This window comes from Pelophylax lessonae, assembly GCF_965119305.1.
Source record: "Pelophylax lessonae genome assembly, chromosome: 12".
In the NCBI taxonomy this organism is placed as follows: Eukaryota; Metazoa; Chordata; class Amphibia; order Anura; family Ranidae; genus Pelophylax; species Pelophylax lessonae.
Genome location: NC_138779.1, coordinates 34402806 through 34422078, shown reverse-complemented (window position 1 = coordinate 34422078; position 19273 = coordinate 34402806).

Here is a 19273-nt window from a genome sequence, read left to right as displayed (position 1 = left end):
GCTGCAGAGATGGTTGTTCTTCTGGAAGGTTCTCCTCTCTCCACATAGAAATGCTGGAGCTCTGTCAGAGTGATCATTGGGTTCTTGGTCACCTCTCTGAATAAGGCCCTTCTCCCACTTTCGCACAGTTTGGCCGGGCGGCCCTCTCTAGGAAGAGTCCTGGTGGTTACAAACATCTTCCATTTATAGATAATGGAGGCCACTGTGCTCACTGGGACCTTCAATGCTACAGAATTTTTTCTGTACCCTTCCCCAGATCTGTGCCTCCATGCAATCCTGTCTCCGTGGTCTACAGGCAATTCCTTGGATTTCAAGGTTTGGTTTGTGCTCTGACATGCACTGTTAACTGTGGGACCTTATATAGACAGGTGTGTGCCTTTCCAAATCATGTCCAATCAACTCAATTTACCACAGGTGGACTCCAATCAAGTTGTAGAAACATTTAAGGATGATTAGTGGAATCAGGATGCACCTGAGCTCAATTTTGAGTGTCTTGGCAAAGGCTGTGAATACTTATGTACATGGGATTTTTCTATTTTTTTATTTTTAATAAATTTGAAAAGATTTCAAACAAACTTCTTTCATGTTGTCAATATGGGGTATTGTTTGTAGAATTTTGAGGAAAATAATGAATTTTAATCTATTTTTGAAATAAGGCTGTAACATAACAAAATGTGGAAAAAGTGAAGCACTGTGAATACCTTCCGGATTCTCTGTATATGTAAGTAACACTATGATGCTTTTGCTAGACAGGCTGGTCCTTTAAATGAAGTATTGAGAACGTTTTCTATCCTTTCTGTAAGATGACCTTTTCCTCTAATTCCCTGCCCCCACTTCTTCTCCTCTCGGATCTGTCCATCATCGCAGTCGAGGTCTGTGAACCGCACCAGGCTTCGAGCGCAAGTTGATCCCTCCAATAAACCTCCGAGGAGGCAACAGCTTTACGTAAAAACCTTCCACTTTACTGAGCCGGCAGATGTGAACTGCAGACGTCTGTGCCTGGCACTGAAATGACATCTCACAGGCAGCATTATACCCCCCAATGACCAGACCAAGGACTGCTTGACAAGTATAGTGACCCGGCGGTACTGTCACCTCCGAGGTTCCTTCACATTTGTCTCTATTGTCAGGATTACCATAAAGATAAATCTTTATTGTTGTTATAACTGATGCTTAGCATTAACTTTACAAAAATATTTGTTCTAGGTGCTCTTTTGAACTTTTTGGGGTATGTGCATAAAGGACAGGTGACGGGCAAGTTCACTATTGGCCACAGTAGGCTTGTACTTATAGACACTGGAAAGCAATAAAAACAGAGAACTTCGGAAGTGCAGGTAATAACAACAATGAATAAAAGAGGCACTTATAAATCAATAAAAAAGATTTTGGCATATCACAATACTTTGAAGCCTTCAGGATAGGATAGACCCAGTGCTTTAAGTGGGCTGGTATGCACTGGTACTCAGTACCGCCACTTCCAAATGTGGCTCTTGAGCATACCGCCACCTCTCCGTGCGCCTTAGCGTACCAGTACGCTCATTTTGGACATCTACGCCCTCAATTGCCCCCCCCCCAAGAATATTTCCCACTCCAGAGCCAAACCAGTCACCACCAGTGAGTTCACCTGCTCCGGAGTCCCAGCCCAGGCCAGGGGGGGGGGGGGGCTCTGTTGGGACCCTGATGTAGGGTGGGGGGGGGGGATTTATAGGCTATAATAGAGTACCGGCACCTCTTTTGGGCCACTTAAAGCACTGGATAGACCTCAACCAAAAGCAAACTATCCCTTCAAAACCTGCCAAGGAGAGCTCACTGTATGATAAGACAGACACAATGCTTGAAGTCCTCAGAGTCGCCCTAAGGATAACTACCACTATGCCCTCAAAGGAACAAGGAGGTCTGCATGCCCTCGGTACAGCCAATGTCATGTTCATCTCTCTACTTACACGTTTCGGGGCATCTGACCTCTTCTTTAACCACCTCAATACTGGGCACTTAAACCCCCTTCCTTCCCAGACCAATTTTCATCTTTTAGCGCTGTTGCATTTTGAATTACAATTGCGCGGTCATGCAACATTGTACCTAAACCAAATTTGTGTCATTTTTTCCCCACAAATAGAGCTTTCTTTTGGTGGTATTTGATCACTGTCAGGTTTTTTCTTTTTTGGTGCACAAATAAAAAAAGACAAAAGTTTGAAAAAAAAAAATTTTTTTTGGTTTTTAGGTTATAAAATTTTGTGAATAGATACGTTTTTTCCTGCACTGATGATGCCGCACTGACAGGCACTGATGAGGAGACACTGATTGGGTGGCACTGATGGGGTGGCAATGATGGGGTGGCACTGATATGCAGCACTGATGGGCACTGATAGGTAGCAATGATATGCAGCACTGATGGACACTGATATGTGGCACTGATAGATAGCACTGATATGTAGCATTGGTGGGCACTGATAGGCAGCGCTGATGGGCACTGATAGGCAGCACTGATGGGCACTGATCGGCGGCACTGATAGGCACTGGTGGGCACTGATAGGTGGCACTGATTGGCACTGATGGGGGGCACTGATGGGCACTGATGGGGGGCACTGATGGGCACTGATAGGCAGCACTGGTGGGCAATAATGGGCACTGGTGGGCAGCACTGGTGGATGGCAATAACGGGCACTGGTGGGCAGCACTGATATATGGCATTGGTGGGCAGCACTGATAGGAGGGCACTACTGGCAGGCTGTTTGCCATCCCTGGTGGCCATGGTGGGCATCCCTGGTGGTCATGGGTGGGCATCCCTGGTGGCTCTAGTGGCATCCCCTCCCCCCAGGGCTGCACTGGTAATCAATCATCTGATTACCAGCACAGACCCCCCCTGTGATCAGTGAGTACTTAGAAATACTCACTGATCACCCCCAGCTCCAGTATCGATCCTCTTCTTCTCCTCCCTGACAGGATCTGTCAGGGAGGAGAAGAGATCGAAGCCGTTACAACGGCTGTATTTACATTGCATGACGGCTGTGATTGGACACAGCCGTCATGTGATCAGGAGGGCCAATCACAGGGCCCTCCTGACGCATCTTGTTGCGCTGTGTCCGAGGGACACAGGCACATCGGGATCGCGCCACTGCGCGTGCCCGCGGCTGCGCGATCTCGCTCCTTCTGAAGGACATTCCGGAACGTCCATTCAGAAGGACGAGACTCCCACCCGGCCGTATATGTATAATGGCTAAAGGTTGGCCTTTAAAAAAGTAGAGTGGTTCTGGTTGAGGTCTGGTTTTACACATTGAGGGCCGGTTCACACTGGTCCGACATACGCTCTGACTTCAAGAACACAAGTTGCAATACATGTCAAAATCAATGGTTTCCGTTTTAACAGGTCCGACTTGTGTCAGTCCGATTTTGAAAAAGGTTCCTGTACCCCTTTGGTCCGACTTGGGCACGATTTCAGCCCATTGATTTGAATGTAAGTCGCATCCAAGTTGGATCATCATCTCAACTGATCCAACTTGTGGCATGCAACTTGTACTCTGAGGGCCTTGAAGGGGAACCCCACGCCAAAATGTGAAAAAAACGGCGAGGCCCCCCCCAAAATCTATACCAGTCCCGAGCATGCAGTCTAGCAGTTTAGGGAAGGGGAGGGGACGAGCACCCGCCTCCCCTCCTGGACCTTACTAGGCCACATGCCCTCAACATGGGAGGTGGGTGCTTTAAGACAAGGGGGCCTCTTCCAAACAACCCTGGGTGGTGGTTGTGGGGGTCTGTGGGCAGGGAGCTTATTGGAATGTGGAAGCCCCCAGACCCCCCTCATGTGAATGAGTATGGGGTACATTGTACCTCTACCCATTCACAAAAAAAAAGTGTAGTGTTCCAAAAAACAAAAGATGTTTTTTAAGGAGATTCAACCTCTCTAGTTGTCCTATTTACCATTATTATGAAAGTGAAAGAGAAAAATCCAAATTTTGGGTTGTCCCTAGAAAAATAATAGAGGGGAAATCTTCCAATAGGGACGCTAGTTCTAGTGACCTGGGGGTCCCCAGGGGGTTCTCTCGCTTCCTGTTTGGCTATCAGACAGGAAGTGATGGAAAATCTCTCCAATGGGAAACAGATGGCGAAAAAGAAAATCTTACAGGGGTATGACCCTCGCTTACTCTATCCAAAATTAAAAAAAAAGTTTTGCTTATAGATCTACTTTAACACTGACCACTCCCGGTCACTGTTTATGATCGAAAAATGGTAGGACGGGCTCCTGGTCATGTGACCACTCTGATGACCAAGCACAATATTCCCAACACACACATTCCTGAGAATGGCTGTAAAAGTAAGTAGATGATGCAGGAACCACCAGCTATAACGCAGAAGATATTCACCTAAAAAAATATATCACAAGAACAACAGGATCTCCAAAACAGGTCCAAAGCTTTAGGCTACGTTCACATGTTAGCGTAGCGGACCGCGGGTAGAATCACCGTGGTTCTGCCCGCGATCCGGAAATCATTGCAAATCGCGGGACGCCTGTGCGTTGCCGTTGATTTGCAATGACACCCCAAACGCTGTGCGATGTTGCCGCGATTTCCGCCTGCCTAATCGCGGTAACATTGCGCAAACAAAATCGCGGGTCGCATGACGCCCAAAAGAAGCTCTTGTACCTTTTTTGGGCGTCATGCGACCCGCGATTCTGTTTGCGCGATGTTACCGCGATTCAGCAGGCGGAAATCGCGGCAACATCGCACAGCGTTTGGGGTGCCATTGCAAATCAACGGCAACGCACAGGCGTCCCGCGATTTGCAATGATTTCCGGATCGCGGGCAGAACCGCGGTGATTGTGCCCGCGGTCCGCTGCGCTAACATGTGAACGTGGCCTTATTCAGCGATCACATCATAGTTACAGAAGCGATGTTTCGGAGTCTCTCAAGACCCCTTCATCAGGCATGTGACACCTGACATTTGAGACTCCAAAATGTCCCTTCTGTAATTATGATGTGATTGCTGAATAAAGCTTTGGACCCATTTTGGAGATCCTGGTGTACTTGTGACATTTCTCACTCTGATGGCCAATCACAGTGATCACATGAGTGAGCAGTCCGGGCTTTCAGAAACATCTAAAATGCCAGCAAAAGCTAGCAGCATAGGGGTCAAACAATTGTTATTAAAGTAATCGTCTGCACTATTCAGTGTGAGCTGGTTTTTTATTTTATTTTTTATCAGTAATTCAGTATTTGGAGGGGCTACACCAAGTTATACCATGGTAAGTGCTGTCCACTGTTGCTGTTGTGCCTTAGGGAACCAGAGACAAAGAGGAGGCTTTTCCTGTCTATGGATGAGTGAGTTTGGGTTGGAGGAACTTGGCTGGCCTGCACAGAGTCCTGACCTCAACCTGATAGAACACCTTTGGGATGAATTAGAGCAGAGACTGCGAGCCAGGCCTTCTCTCCAACATCAGTGCCTGACCTCACAAATGCGCTTCTAGAAGAATGGTCAAACATTCCCATAGACACACTCCTAAACCTTGTGGTCAGCCTTCCCAGAAGAGTTGAAGCTGTTATAGCTGCAAAGGGTGGGCCAACTCAATATTGAACCCTACGGACTAAGACTGGGATGCTGTTAACCGCTTGCCGACCGCCCGCCGCACATGTACTGCAGCAGGCTGGCTCGGCTGTGTGAATTGCCGTACCTGTACGGCGATCCGTGGGAGCGATCCTGGGGGCGTGCCCCCATTCGCCAGCGGTGAAGCTGATTCACGGGGCTGGCGGCCGTGATCGCTTCCCGTGGAGAGAGAACAGCACTCTGCTGTTGTAAACACAGCAAACCGTTCTCTCTGGAATGAACACAGAGCGCCTGTGATCCTCCTATTTAGGAACACAGGTCTCTGTGTTGATTCCACAAGCCCCTCCCCCCACAGTTAGAAAACACCCCCTAGGCTCACATTTAACCCTTTGATTGCCCCCAGGTTAACCCCTTCCCTGCCAGTGTCATTATTACAGTAATAGTGCATATTTTTAGCACTGATTACAGTAGTAATGTCACTGGTCCCCCCAAAAATGTCAGTTAGGGGTCCGATCTGGCTGCCGCAATATTGCAGTCCTGCTAAAAATCCCTGATCGCCAGCATTACTAGTAAAAAAATTCAAATAAATAAAAATTACATAAATCTTTCCCGTAGTTTGTAGAGGCGATAACTTTTGCGCAAACCAATTGAAATTACGCTTATTGGGATTTTTTATACCAAAAATACGTAGCAGAATACAAATTGGCCTAAAATGATGAAAAAATTTGATTTTTACATCTTTTTTCACTGGGAATGTTATATAGCAGGAAGTGAAAAATATATATATATATTTTTTCAGAATTGGTTTTTTTTTTTTTTGTTTATAGCGCAAAAAATAATAATTGCATAGGTGATCAAATACCACCAAAAGCTCTATTTGTGGGAAAAAAAGGACATCAATTTTATTTGGGTAAAGCGTTGCACGATATATTATATGTATATATGTATATATATATATATATATATATATATATATATATATATAATGTTTGAGGGTTCTAAGTAACTTTCTCAACAAAAATGCTGATATTTACTTGTAAACAAAAAGTGTCCGAAAATGGCCTGGTCTTCAAGTTGTTAAGTCATAGGGGGTCAAAAGGGTTGAAGACATTCTTAAGGCTCCATTCACATACTGGTGTATCGGATTGGGGGCAGAATCTCTGCAATTCTGCACGCGATCCCGAATCATTGCAAATCCCGGGACGTCTGTGCGATTCCTGTGACTTGCAATGGCACCTCAAATGCGGCGCGATTTTGCCCCGATTCTTGCCTGACAAATCACGGTAAAATGGCGCAAACAGAATCGCGGGACGCCTGTCGCCCACAAAAAGTACAAGAACTTCTTTTGGGCGATAGGCGTCCCGCAGTTCTGTTTGCGCCATTTTACTGCGATTCGTTGGGCGAAAATTGCGGCAAAATTGCGCCACGTTTGGGGTGCCATTGCAAGTCACGGGAATCGCACAGGCAGTTTGCGATTTGCAATGATTCATGTTCGTGGGCAGAAGCGTGGCGATTCTGCCCACGGTCCGATATTTGTGCTTTGCGAGAACTCACATAAAATCAGGTGCGTTTCTGCATGGCACAAAAAAAAGTGTCAGTGGTGTGCACCCCCTAATATAGCTACTGCGACTGTTCCTTGGAGTGAGGCGTCCTCCTAGAGAGGCTGGCACCCACTGTAGGAGGAGATCCAACTGAAGGATGAACAGGAGACATATGAGCAGTGCTATCTTTTACATGTGATTAATGATAGCATTATATTTTATTTCCTTTGTGCCATTTTTTTTATTTTTTTTATTTGTAATTTAAAAAAATAAAACAATAGTATGCTGCAGTTTTTTTTTTTTCTCTCTTTTATTCACTGGAGTCTGTCAATAAAAAAATATTTTTTTACCTTTGTATAATCAGTTTTGGACGGTATGACATATGAGTGAGCAGTGCTATCTTTTACATGTGATTAACCACTTTACCACCGGAGGATTTTGCTGTCTTCCGTCCAGGCCACTTTTTGCGATTCGGCGCTGTGCGACTTCAACTGACAATTGCGCGGTCGTGCGACGCCGTACCCAAACGAAATTTACGTCCTTTTTTTCCCACAAACAGAGCTTTCTTTTGGTGGCATTTGATTACCTGTGCGATTTTTACTTTTTGCGCTATAAACAAAAAAAGAGCGTTTATTTTGAAAAAATAACAATATTTTTAACATTTTTTTATATGAAATTCCCCCCAAAAAAGATGTAAAAACCAATTTTTTAAAACATTTTTGGCCAATTTGTTTTCTGCTACATATGTTTGGTAAAAAAAATCGGAATAAGCGTATTTTGATTGGTTTGCGCAAAAGTTATTGCGTTTACTAACAAAGGGAAAGATTTCTGTCATTTTTGGTGTTTTTTTTTTTAACGCGTAATGGCGGCGATCTGCGATTTTTTTGCGGGACTGCGACATTGCGGCGGACAGATCGGACCCTTGATTGACATTTTTGACACTTTTGGGGGTACCAGTGACATTACTGCAGTAATCAGTGCTATATATATGCACTGTTACTGTAAAAATGACACTGGTAGGGAAGGGGTTAATTTTATTGGAGAGGGAGGGGTTAATGTATGCCTGGTGCTTACTGACGTGTGTGGGGGGAGGTGACTGAGTGAGTCATGGACAGATCGGATGTCCAGCTATGCTGAACACTCCGATCTGTCACTCCCTGTCACTATGGAGATCCGCCCGCTATGTTTACACACAGCGGGCGGATCTCCAGACTCGATCCCCGACGATCGGGTAAGAGCAGCGGCGATCGCCGCTGCTCCTCCCCTGGCCCGACTCCCGCTGTGAATGAATACAGCGGGAGCGAGCCTCCGGCGGCGCGCAAGCGCCGCCCAGAAGGGGGAGTGTCTGACGACGTAGTACTACGTCGTCAGACGATAACGAACCACTCTGCCGCAGTAATATTACTGTGAGCGGTCGTAAAGTGGTTAATGATAGCATTATATTTTATTTCCTTTGTGCCATTTTTTATATATATATTTTTTTATTTGTAATTTAAAAAATAAAACAATAGTATGCGGCCGTTTATTTTTTCTCTTTTATTCACTGGAGTTTGTCAATAAAAAAATATTTTTTTTACCTTTGTATTGTCAGTTTTGGACGGCATGACCTTTTATAACATCAGACAAATTTAAAGAAAAAAAAAATATGAAGCATCTCATAACTACGGCTGACAAAGAGACACGCGCTGCATAGAAGGAGAAAGCCTTTTGATGGAAAGGTTACTATATTTGATCAGTTGCAAACTAGCATGTTAATGATATTTAATGATGTAGCTATCAATCCCAATTATGCACAGTAGATCGTTATGACAGACAAGAGACAGCCTTCTAATATTCTTCTGTGGATCCTTTACCTGCCAAAAAAAATCTTCTTTAGAGAAAGTAATATGTGTGATAGAAGCTAAAAATCTTCCTGTACTGATATAATGAGAGTAGGGGTGGTGTAGAAGTGGAGCTGTTGCAGTGGCAGTTACCACAAGGCTCCAAGTCCAAAGGGTCCAGGGCAGATCACAGACCCTGGTAGCTTTTTTTTATCCTGCTCTGATCTTATATGGGCTTTGTATAAAATGTGTGTTGTGCGGAATTGACAACATCTGCACATTTAGAACGAAAATCACTGTATTTTCTCTAATATGCCCTTTCACTATTGTTGGTGCCACCTAGTGGCCATAATGCATTTTTTTTCCTGATTGAGGTAGTTATGGTAAAAAAAATGCATTGTGGCCACTAGGTGGAACCTGACGATTTAGGAACGACATACAGTATCTCACAAAAGTGAGTACACCCCTCACATTTTTGTAAATATTTTATTATAACTTTTAATGTGACAACACTGAATAAATGACACTTTGCTAGAATGTAAAGTAGTGAATGTACAGCTTGTATAATTGTAAATTTGCTGTCCTCTCAAAATAACTCAACACACAGCCATTAATGTCTAAACCGCTGGCAACAAAAGTGAGTACACCCCTAATTGAGCGGGTGTGTTAACTGGTCACTGGATGTTCAACATAGCACCTCATGGAAAAGAAGTCTCTGAGGATCTGAAAGATAGAATTGTTGTTCTCGTCCAACATCAGTGCCTGACCTCAGAAATGTGCTTCTGGAGAATGGTCAAACATTCCCATAGACACACTCCTAAACCTTGTGGACAGCCTTCCCAGAAGAGTTGAAGCTGTTATAGCTGCGAAGGGTGGGCCAACTCAATATTGAACCCTACGGACTAAGACTGGGATCCCATTAAAGTTCATGTGTGTGTAAAGGCAGGTGTCCCAATACTTTGACAATATAATGTATTCCTGAATCCTGATATGTGCCTGCTGTACCATGTATTTGTACGAAAAGGTCTCCTGTTCTCTTTGTATTGCTTCCTTTGTGTGAAATCTCTGGTATTTCTGCCAGTCCCTCTGCTTTCCTATAGAAACTGACCATACTAGGCATGAAAACACAAGTCTACTCTACTCCAATGATTAGACGTGTGCTGACACCTCCCCCCCCCCTTTTTTTCTCTGCACAGCCATTTACTGGGAAGCTCAGCATGCTGCTGCTCCTTCTCCCCCAGCTCTTATGCAGCTGTGAACACAGGGAATATGATCACTTTAAAAAAAAAAACACCCTCCTGTCTGCATGTCAGTGGCGGCTGGTGCTCAAAACTTTTTGAGAGAGAGAGAGAGAGAGAAGTGGGGGTGACAGAGATGGGGGAGAGAGAGAGAGGAAGGTGGGAGTGACAGAGATGGGGGAGAGAGAGAGGAAGGTGGGGGTGACAGAGAGGGGGAAGAGAGAGAGTGAGAGAGAGAGGGGGGAGGTGGGGGTGACAGAGAGGGGGGAGAGAGAGAGAGAAGAAGGTGGGGTGACAGAGAGGGGGGGGAGAGAGAGAGGAGACGGTGGGGGTGACAGAGATGGGGGAGAGAGAGAGGAAGGTGGGGGTGGCAGAGAGGGGGGGGAGAGAGAGGAGAAGGTGGGGGTGACAGAGATGGGGGAGAGAGAGAGAGGAAGATGGGGGTGACAGAGAGGGGGGAGAGAGAGGAGAAGGTGGGGGTGACAGAGATGGGGGAGGGAGAGAGAGAGGAAGGTGGGGGTGACAGAGAGGGGGGAGGGAGAGAGAGGAAGGTGGGGTGACAGAGAGGGGGGAGAGAGAGAGAGGAAGGTGGGAGTGACAGAGAGGGGGGAGAGAGAGAGGAAGGTGGGGGTGACAGAGATGGGGGAGAGAGAGAGGAAGGTGGGGGTGACAGAGAGGGGGGAGAGAGAGGAGAAGGTGGGGGTGACAGAGATGGGGGAGAGAGAGAGAGGAAGGTGGGGGTGACAGAGAGGGGGGGAGAGAGAGAGAGAGAGAGAGAGAGAGAGAGAGAGAGGAAGGTGGGGGTGACAGAGAGGGGGAGAGAGAGAGAGGAAGGTGGGAGTGACAGAGAGGGGGGAGAGAGAGAGAGAGGAAGGTGGGGGTGACAGAGAGGGGGTGAGAGAGAGAGAGAGAGAGGAAGGTGGGGTGACAGAGAGGGGGGAGAGAGAGAGAGGAAGGTGGGGGTGACAGAGAGGGGGGAGAGAGAGATGAAGGTGGGGTGGCAGAGAGGGGGGAGAGAGAGAGAGGAAGGTGGGGGTGACAGAGAGGGGGGAGAGAGAGAGAGGAAGGTGGGGGTGACAGAGAGGGGGGAGAGAGAGAGAGGAAGGTGGGGGTGACAGAGAGGGGGGAGAGAGAGAGAGGAAGGTGGGAGTGACAGAGAGGGGGGAGAGAGAGAGAGGAAGGTGGGGGTGACAGAGATGGGGGAGAGAGAGAGGAAGGTGGGGGTGGCAGAGAGGGGGGGAGAGAGAGGAGAAGGTGGGGGTGAGAGAGATGGGGGAGAGAGAGAGAGAGGAAGGTGGGGGTGACAGAGAGGGGGGAGAGAGAGAGAGGAAGGTGGGGGTGACAGAGAGGGGGGAGAGAGAGAGAGGAAGGTGGGAGTGACAGAGAGGGGGGAGAGAGAGAGAGAGAGGAAGGTGGGGGTGACAGAGAGGGGGAGAGAGAGGAAGGTGGGGGTGACAGAGAGGGGAGAGAGAGAGAGAGGAAGGTGGGGGTGACAGAGAGGGGGGAGAGAGAGAGAGGAAGGTGGGGGTGACAGAGAGGGGGGAGAGAGAGAGAGAGGAAGGTGGGGGTGACAGAGAGGGGGTGAGAGAGAGAGAGGAAGGTGGGGGTGACAGAGAGGGGGGAGAGAGAGAGATGAAGGTGGGGGTGACAGAGAGCGGGGAGAGAGAGAGAGGAAGGTGGGGGTGACAGAGATGGGGGAGAGAGAGAGAGAGGAAGGTGGGGGTGACAGAGATGGGGGAGAGAGAGAGAGGAAGGTGGGGGTGACAGAGAGGGGGGAGAGAGAGAGAGGAAGGTGGGGGTGACAGAGATGGGGGAGAGAGAGAGAGGAAGGTGGGGGTGACAGAGAGGGGGTGAGAGAGAGAGAGAGGAAGGTGGGGGTGACAGAGATGGGGGTGTGAGAGAGAGAGAGGAAGGTGGGGGTGACAGAGAGGGGGTGAGAGAGAGAGAGGAAGGTGGGGGTGACAGATGGGGGGGAGAGAGAGGAAGGTGGGGGGTGACAGATGGGGGGGAGAGAGAGGAAGGTGGGGGTGACAGGGGGGGGAGAGTTTTGCAAATATCAAAATGCCTTTATGGGTGGATGTCAGTCTGCAGGAATGGGCGTTGCTGGGCAGGCCCCTAGATGAACTTGAGCCTCCATGATTGAAAGAACTCATAGCTCCCAACTGTCCCTGATTTCGAGGGACTGTCCCTGATTTGGAACAAAGTCCCTCTGTCCCTCTTTCCTCCTCATTTGTTCCTCATTTTGATCTGATCTATATATTGTATATAAAATGTTTCCCAGTGCTAAACCTTTCATCCAATTTCTAAATTGCTGCATTTGTAAATTTCGAAAGACAATATAAAGAAATAGTAGTGCCAAAAAAAAAAAAAAAAAAAAACACCTGTGGGTTTAACTAATCATATTTCTTTGTATAATTCTCCTTTAGGGGGGCGTGACAGGGGGTGTGTCCTATGGCTAATAGGTGTCCCTCGTTCCCACCTCAAAAAGTTGAGAGGTGTGCAGAACTGATACCCAATGAACGGACAAGCCAGAGACGCTAAACGTCCTCCAGCCAGGAAAAGAGAAGTGACTTGTTGCAGCTTCTAATGCACGTTGTGAGAAGCTCGCAGTGTGCAGTGAAATCGGAGGAAGCCATTTCTGTACAGGAGAGGAGCCGGTACAACTGTGCAAGACTGGAGGGAAGGCTGCCATGCGGCTTTAACTTTCCCCAGCAGGTTTATACAGGAAAAAAATTAAAAGATTAACATTTGCTTTCAGGATGACCTGAAATGTCCCCGCGACTCCCCCTCCGGGGATTACTCAATAAATCTGCCTTCATCCTCTCCCCCGCCACTCATGCCTGCTTATCTGCTTTAAATTGCTGTACAATATCTTAAGCAGCCGTCTACAGCCGCCGCTGACACAAACAAATTATTATGTGGCGTGCGTCTGCCTGTAACTTAGCGTTTTCCCCGAGAGCCGTGAAACAAAGTGATACTAAATGGATAGGGAGCGGCGTGGATTGAAGACCCGGGGCTGGGAGCGGCGTCTCCTAATGAAACTCCGAGCCCTGTCATCATTTCCGGGACTGTCAGTGTGACGGATTCAGACAGACAATTTGAATATCTGCAACGAGCGTTATTTATTCAGAAGAGAATAAAACATCTAGTACACTTTAGCGCCTTTAATTGATGCAGGCAAGTCAAGCAAGTTTGCAAATATAACCTTTTGCTTGTTGCCTTACTTGCGGTGCCCACCAACTGGTCCCATTGGTTCCAATTTGAGATCGACCCGTCTGCAGATACTTGACTCTCTGCATGCCAAATTATTTTACACTATCTTACCAAAAGTATTGGGACGCCTGCCTTTTCACGCACATGAACTTGAATGGCATCCCAGTCTTAGTCGGTAGGGTTGAATATTGAGTTGGCCCTCCTTTTGCAGCTATAACAGCTTCAACTCTTCTGGGAAGGCTGTCCACAAGGTTTAGGAGTGTGTCTATGGCAATGTTTGACCAATCTTCCATTTGTGAGGTCAGATACTGATGTAGATGAGAAGGCCTGGCTCGCAGTCTCCGCTCATAGGCCTTATCATAGGCTTACCTATAGGTACAACTTGCAGAGGAGGGTTTACTTCCTCTTTAAGCTGTCTGTGGATGATGCCAAGTCAGCAGGTGATCATACTGTCCAGACAGACTGGGTCTATGGGGTTCTGTCAATGCATAAAGCTGCATTCATGATGCTGATCATTTTAACTGAAAAGAGTTGAAAATAAACAAGAGTGAATATATAAAAACATCATTGCTTTCCTTTACCTTTTACATAGATTAAAAATCTGAGATCAGAGGGTACTGTTGGAGGAAATATTTTACTTATAAGCACCCACCTGAAGCAGAACTCAAGGTCAAAAAGAAAAGTATTAACAGCCTATTAACCACTTTGCATCCGGGCCAATTCTGGCATTTCTCTCCTACATATAAAAATCATCATCATTGCTTTGTTAAAAAATTACTCAGAACCCCCAAACATTATATATATATATATATATTTTTTTTTTTTTTTTTAGCAAAACCATATGGCCATTGCAATTTTTAAGGAAAAAATACACTTTAATGAATTTGAATGGAAAAAAACACCAATTTGTGGTAAAATGTAAAAGATGATGTCATGCTGAGTAAATAGATACCAAACATGTCACACTTTAGAATTGCACACAATTCGCAGAATGATGGGAAACTATGGTACATAAAAATCTCCATAGGCGACGCTTTAAAATTTTTACAGGTTACCAATTTATAGTTACAGAGGAATATCTAGTGCTAGAATTAAAGCAAACAACTAGGTTTAAGAGACTAGTGTGCTACCAAGTGTGTCTGATGACAGATAAAACGACCAAAGAACGACCAAAAAACAAAAAAGAAAAATATGCTAAGGTAGTAATTATCAAAAATATAAATAATAACTTGAAGTAAATAATGGATAAAGCTGCCAATATAGTCACCACATACAGTCACTAATAACATTTTGTAAAGTGGAGCGCCGCTAAATCAATATGTGATGCAATAATACAAATTTGAAAAACATCCCATAATATAGTCAAATAAGCAACAAATATACAGTATCTCACAAAAGTGAGTACACCCCTCACATTTTTGTAAGTATTTTATTATATCTTTTCATGTGACAACACTGAAGAAATGACACTTTGCTACAATGTAAAGTAGTGAGTGCACAGCTTGTATAACAGTGTAAATTTGCTGTCCCCTCAAAATAACTCAACACACAGCCATTAATGTCTAAACCGCTGGCAAAATGTCTAAACCGCTGGCAACAAAAGTGAGTACACCCCTAAGTGAAAATGTCCAAATTGAGCCCAAAGTGTCAATATTTTGTGTGCCCACCCTTTTTTTCCAGCACTGCCTTAACCTTTGGGCATGGAGTTCACCAGAGCTTAACAGGTTGCCACCGGACTCCTCTTCCACTCCTCTATGAAGACATCACAGAGCTGGTGGATGTTAGAGACCTTGTGCTCTTCCACCTTCTGTTTGAGGATGCCCCACAGAGGCTCAATAGGGTTTAGGTCTGGAGACATGCTTGGCCAGTCCATCACCTTTACCCTCAGCTTCTTTAGCAAGACAGAGGTTGTCTTGGTGGTGTGTTTGGGGTCGTTATCATGTTGGAATACTGCCCTGCAGCCGAGTCTCTGAAGGGAGGGGATCATGTTCTGCTTCAGGATGTCACAGTACATGTTGGCATTCATGGTTCCCTCAATGAACTGTAGCTTCCCAGTGTCGGCAGCACTCATGCAGCCCCAGACCATGACACTCCCACCACCATGCTTGACTGTAGGCAAGACACACTTGTCTTTGTACTCCTCACCTAGTTGCCGCCACAAACACTTGACACCATCTGAACCAAATAAGTTTATCTTGGTCTCATCAGACCACAGGACATGGTTCCAGTAATCCATGTCCTTAGTCTGCTTGTCTTCAGCAAACTGTTTGGGGGCTTTCTTATGCATCATCTTTAGAAGAGGCTTCCTTCTGGGACGACAGCCATGCAGACCAATTTGATGCAGTGTGCGGCGTATGGTCTGAGCACTGACAGGCTGACCCCCCACCCCTTCAACCTCTGCAGCAATGCTGGCAGCACTCATACATCTATTTCCCAAAGACAACCTCTGGATATGACGCTGAGCACGTGCACTCAACTTCTTTGGTCGACCATGGCGAGGCCTGTTCTGAGTGGAACCTCTCCTGCTAAACCGCTGAATGGTCTTAGCCACCATGCTGCAGCTCAATTTCAGGGTCTTGGCAATCTTCTTATAGCCTAGGCCCTCTTTATGTAGAGCAACAATTCTTTTTTTTTTCAGATCCTCAGAGAGTTCTTTGTCATATGGTGCCATATTGAACTTCCAGTGACCAGTATGAGAGAGTGAGAGCGATAACATCCAATTAACACATCTGCTCCCCATTCACACCTGAGAACTTGTAACACTAACGAGTCACATGAAAATGGCGAATTGGGCCTAATTTGGACATTTTCACTTACTCACTTTGTGTGTTGAGTTATTTTGAGGGGACAGCAAATTTACACTGTTATACAAGCTGTACACGCACTACTTGTAGCAATGTATAATTTCTTCAGTGTTGTCACATGAAAAGATATAATAAAATATTTACAAAAATGTGAAGGGTGTATATATATATATATAGATATTTTTTTTTGTAGCAAAACCATGCAAATTTTTATATCACATGGTATATACGCAGCAATTTTTCCAAATGCTATTTTTTTTTTTAAATTACACTTCAATTAATTTTAATGCAATAAAACACTATAGGTAACCCAATTTTTGGTAAAATATAAAAGATGATGTTACGCCGAGTAAATAGATACCAAACATGTCACACTTTAGAATTGCACACATTCGTGGAATGGTGGGAAACTACGGTACATAAAAATCTCCATAGACGACGCTTTAAAAACTTTCATAGGTTACCAATTTATAGTTACAGAGGAGGTCTAGTGCTAGAATTAAAGCAAACAATTAGGTCTAGAAGACTAGTGCACTACCAAGTGTGTCTGATGACAGACAAAACGAGGAAAGGCCAAAGAGCGGAAAAAAAAAATTAAAAAGAAAAATACGCTAAGATAGTAATTATCAAAAATATAATTTATAAAGTGAACTAAATAATGGATAAAGCTGCCAATCCGTGTAGAGTCACCACATACAGTCACTAAAAAAATGTAGTAAAGTGGAGCGGCGTGATGCGTGATGTGATGCAGTAATACAAATGTTAAAAACATCCCATAAAGAAAACATTCAGCATACCAATAAACATAAACCAAATACAGTGAACATATAGTGCAACACATAACATAAATCATATGTAATAATGCACAAAGATGAATAAAAAAAAGTTCAAAGATAAAGTGCTGTGAAGACGGTGAAATTCCAAAATAAATGGTGCAATCTTGTGCTCAATCCAAGACATCCACCACCGTGTGCAATGGCCGCTCACCTCTAATTATAAAATAATCTGCATCCATCTGTATGGGCTGCTGGAAAACAATCTCCACATACTTCTAATTACAGGGTAATGTGCCTCAATTCTGTTTAGGATGCTGAGACCAGTCTCCATACGCTCAGTGTCTTTTCAAATCATCTCACATAAAAAAGGCAGGGAAAGACTCCTCATAGTGTAGTATTTCAAGCAAATATTTATTCAAAAATAGCACACTTACTTACATATAAAGCCACATTAGTGTGAGTCCTACTCCCAATCAGGGGGTCACAGAGCAATAAGCTGTGTATTCCAAACCTCTGGTTATGGCTGTTCCAGAAGTGACATCACTCGGCTTTGCCCGACGCGTTGCGTCACAACTACATGACTTTCTCAAGGGCTCGTTTTCCAGCAGCCCATACAGATTGATTCCCATTCTTTTATAACTATATAAATTCCCATTTATTCCCATTCTTTTATAATGAACAGCCATTGCACACGGTGGTGGATGTCTTGGATTAAGCACCAAATTGCACCATTTGTTTGAAACTTCACCGTCAGCACAGCACTATATCTTGGAATTTTTTTATTCATCTTTGTGCATTATTACATATGATTTATATTATGTGTTGCACCATTTGTTCCCTGTATTTGGTTTATGTTTATTGGTATGCTGAAAGTTTTCTTTTGGGGAAGATATATTTGTTGTTTATTTGACTATATTATGGGATGTTTTTCACATTTGTATTATTGCATCACATACTGATTCAGCTGAATTTTACTAGTGCTAGAATTATTGCTCTCGCTCTAACATGCGCGGTGATACCTCACATGTGTGGTCCGAACATTGTTTACATATGTGGGTGTGCTTCTGCATGGGAGCACTATAGGACAGGGGTGGGCGTGACAGGTCCTCTTTATGGAGGTATCAGGGGTCAATAAGACCCCAGATACCTCCTCTACCCTGAAAAGCATGAGATAAAATAAAAAAAAATCAATCTCTGCTTTTCAGGGTATAAAAATAGCAGTGTTTACATCTGCCAGTGCCGGAAGTGACATCATAACACTGCTTCCAGCCTCCCAGGATCATAGAGGTGGCCTTAGAATGCTGGCCAACAACTATCAATCCACTTCCTGAGTCCAGACTGTCACCCCCCAGCCTGTGATTGAACAGTGAAGGAGAAGAAGCACAGTGAGGAACTCTTCTCTCTGTTCCCTGTCAGAAAATTACCTTATTTCCTACAGGCAGTGGCGGCCCGCCCATTGGGGCGCAGGGGCACCACCCCCCCCCCCCCCCCCCCCCATCCATGTATCCGGCCTCCTTATCTACATGCAGGGCGCCAGGACGTATGGATTCTATGTTTTTTTTTTTTTTTTTGAAGCACGTGATTAGAGCCTGAGGCTCTAATAGGCTTCAAAAAAGGGTGGGCTCGGGGTCCGATTCGATTGCCCGAAAGGGGAAGCCATGTCATTGGCCAAGGAGGGAGGAGACGCAGGAGACTGAGGGGGAAGCCAATGCCACAGCCGCCGCTGCCACTGCCGCCGCCACATGGGGGGGGGGTATGGTGTGTGGGCTGGTGTGGTCTGGGGGGGTATGGTGTGGTCCGTCTGCGCCCCCCAATGCTGCTTCTCCCACTCCCACAGTCTTAGTTCTGCTGTACCTGAACTGTGTGAGGCTTACACCAAGTAAAATTTAAGTACTTACACTGCTTGCGTTTAAAAAAATAAATGTAATGGGGTATTATTGTATGATTACAGAGTCTAATTAATTTGTGCCTTTTATATCTGCCTGGAGTTTGGCTTTAAAGAAACTTTTTTTTTATACTCCCTTAGTTATGGTGGTCCTTTAGCTAACAGTCTTCATTATGGAAATGTTGTATTTATATGAGGAGATGATTGAATATCCGCATGAATATTAGCCGATGATTCCCTCAATCAGTGGCCATCAGGGAAAAAATGCAGAAATATTGAAATTGAAAATGCCCTAAAAACGTCGGAATGCCGCCGTCACCGGGGAGAGTGGCGGCTCCTGGCTCACATGGTTTTCCATTTATCTGCATTTTTATTTCATTTAGGATTTTTAGATATTTGTAGATACATCTCTCACCGGAGGCAAAGAATATATTAGTTTGTGCCTTTGCCGGAGCGTAAAC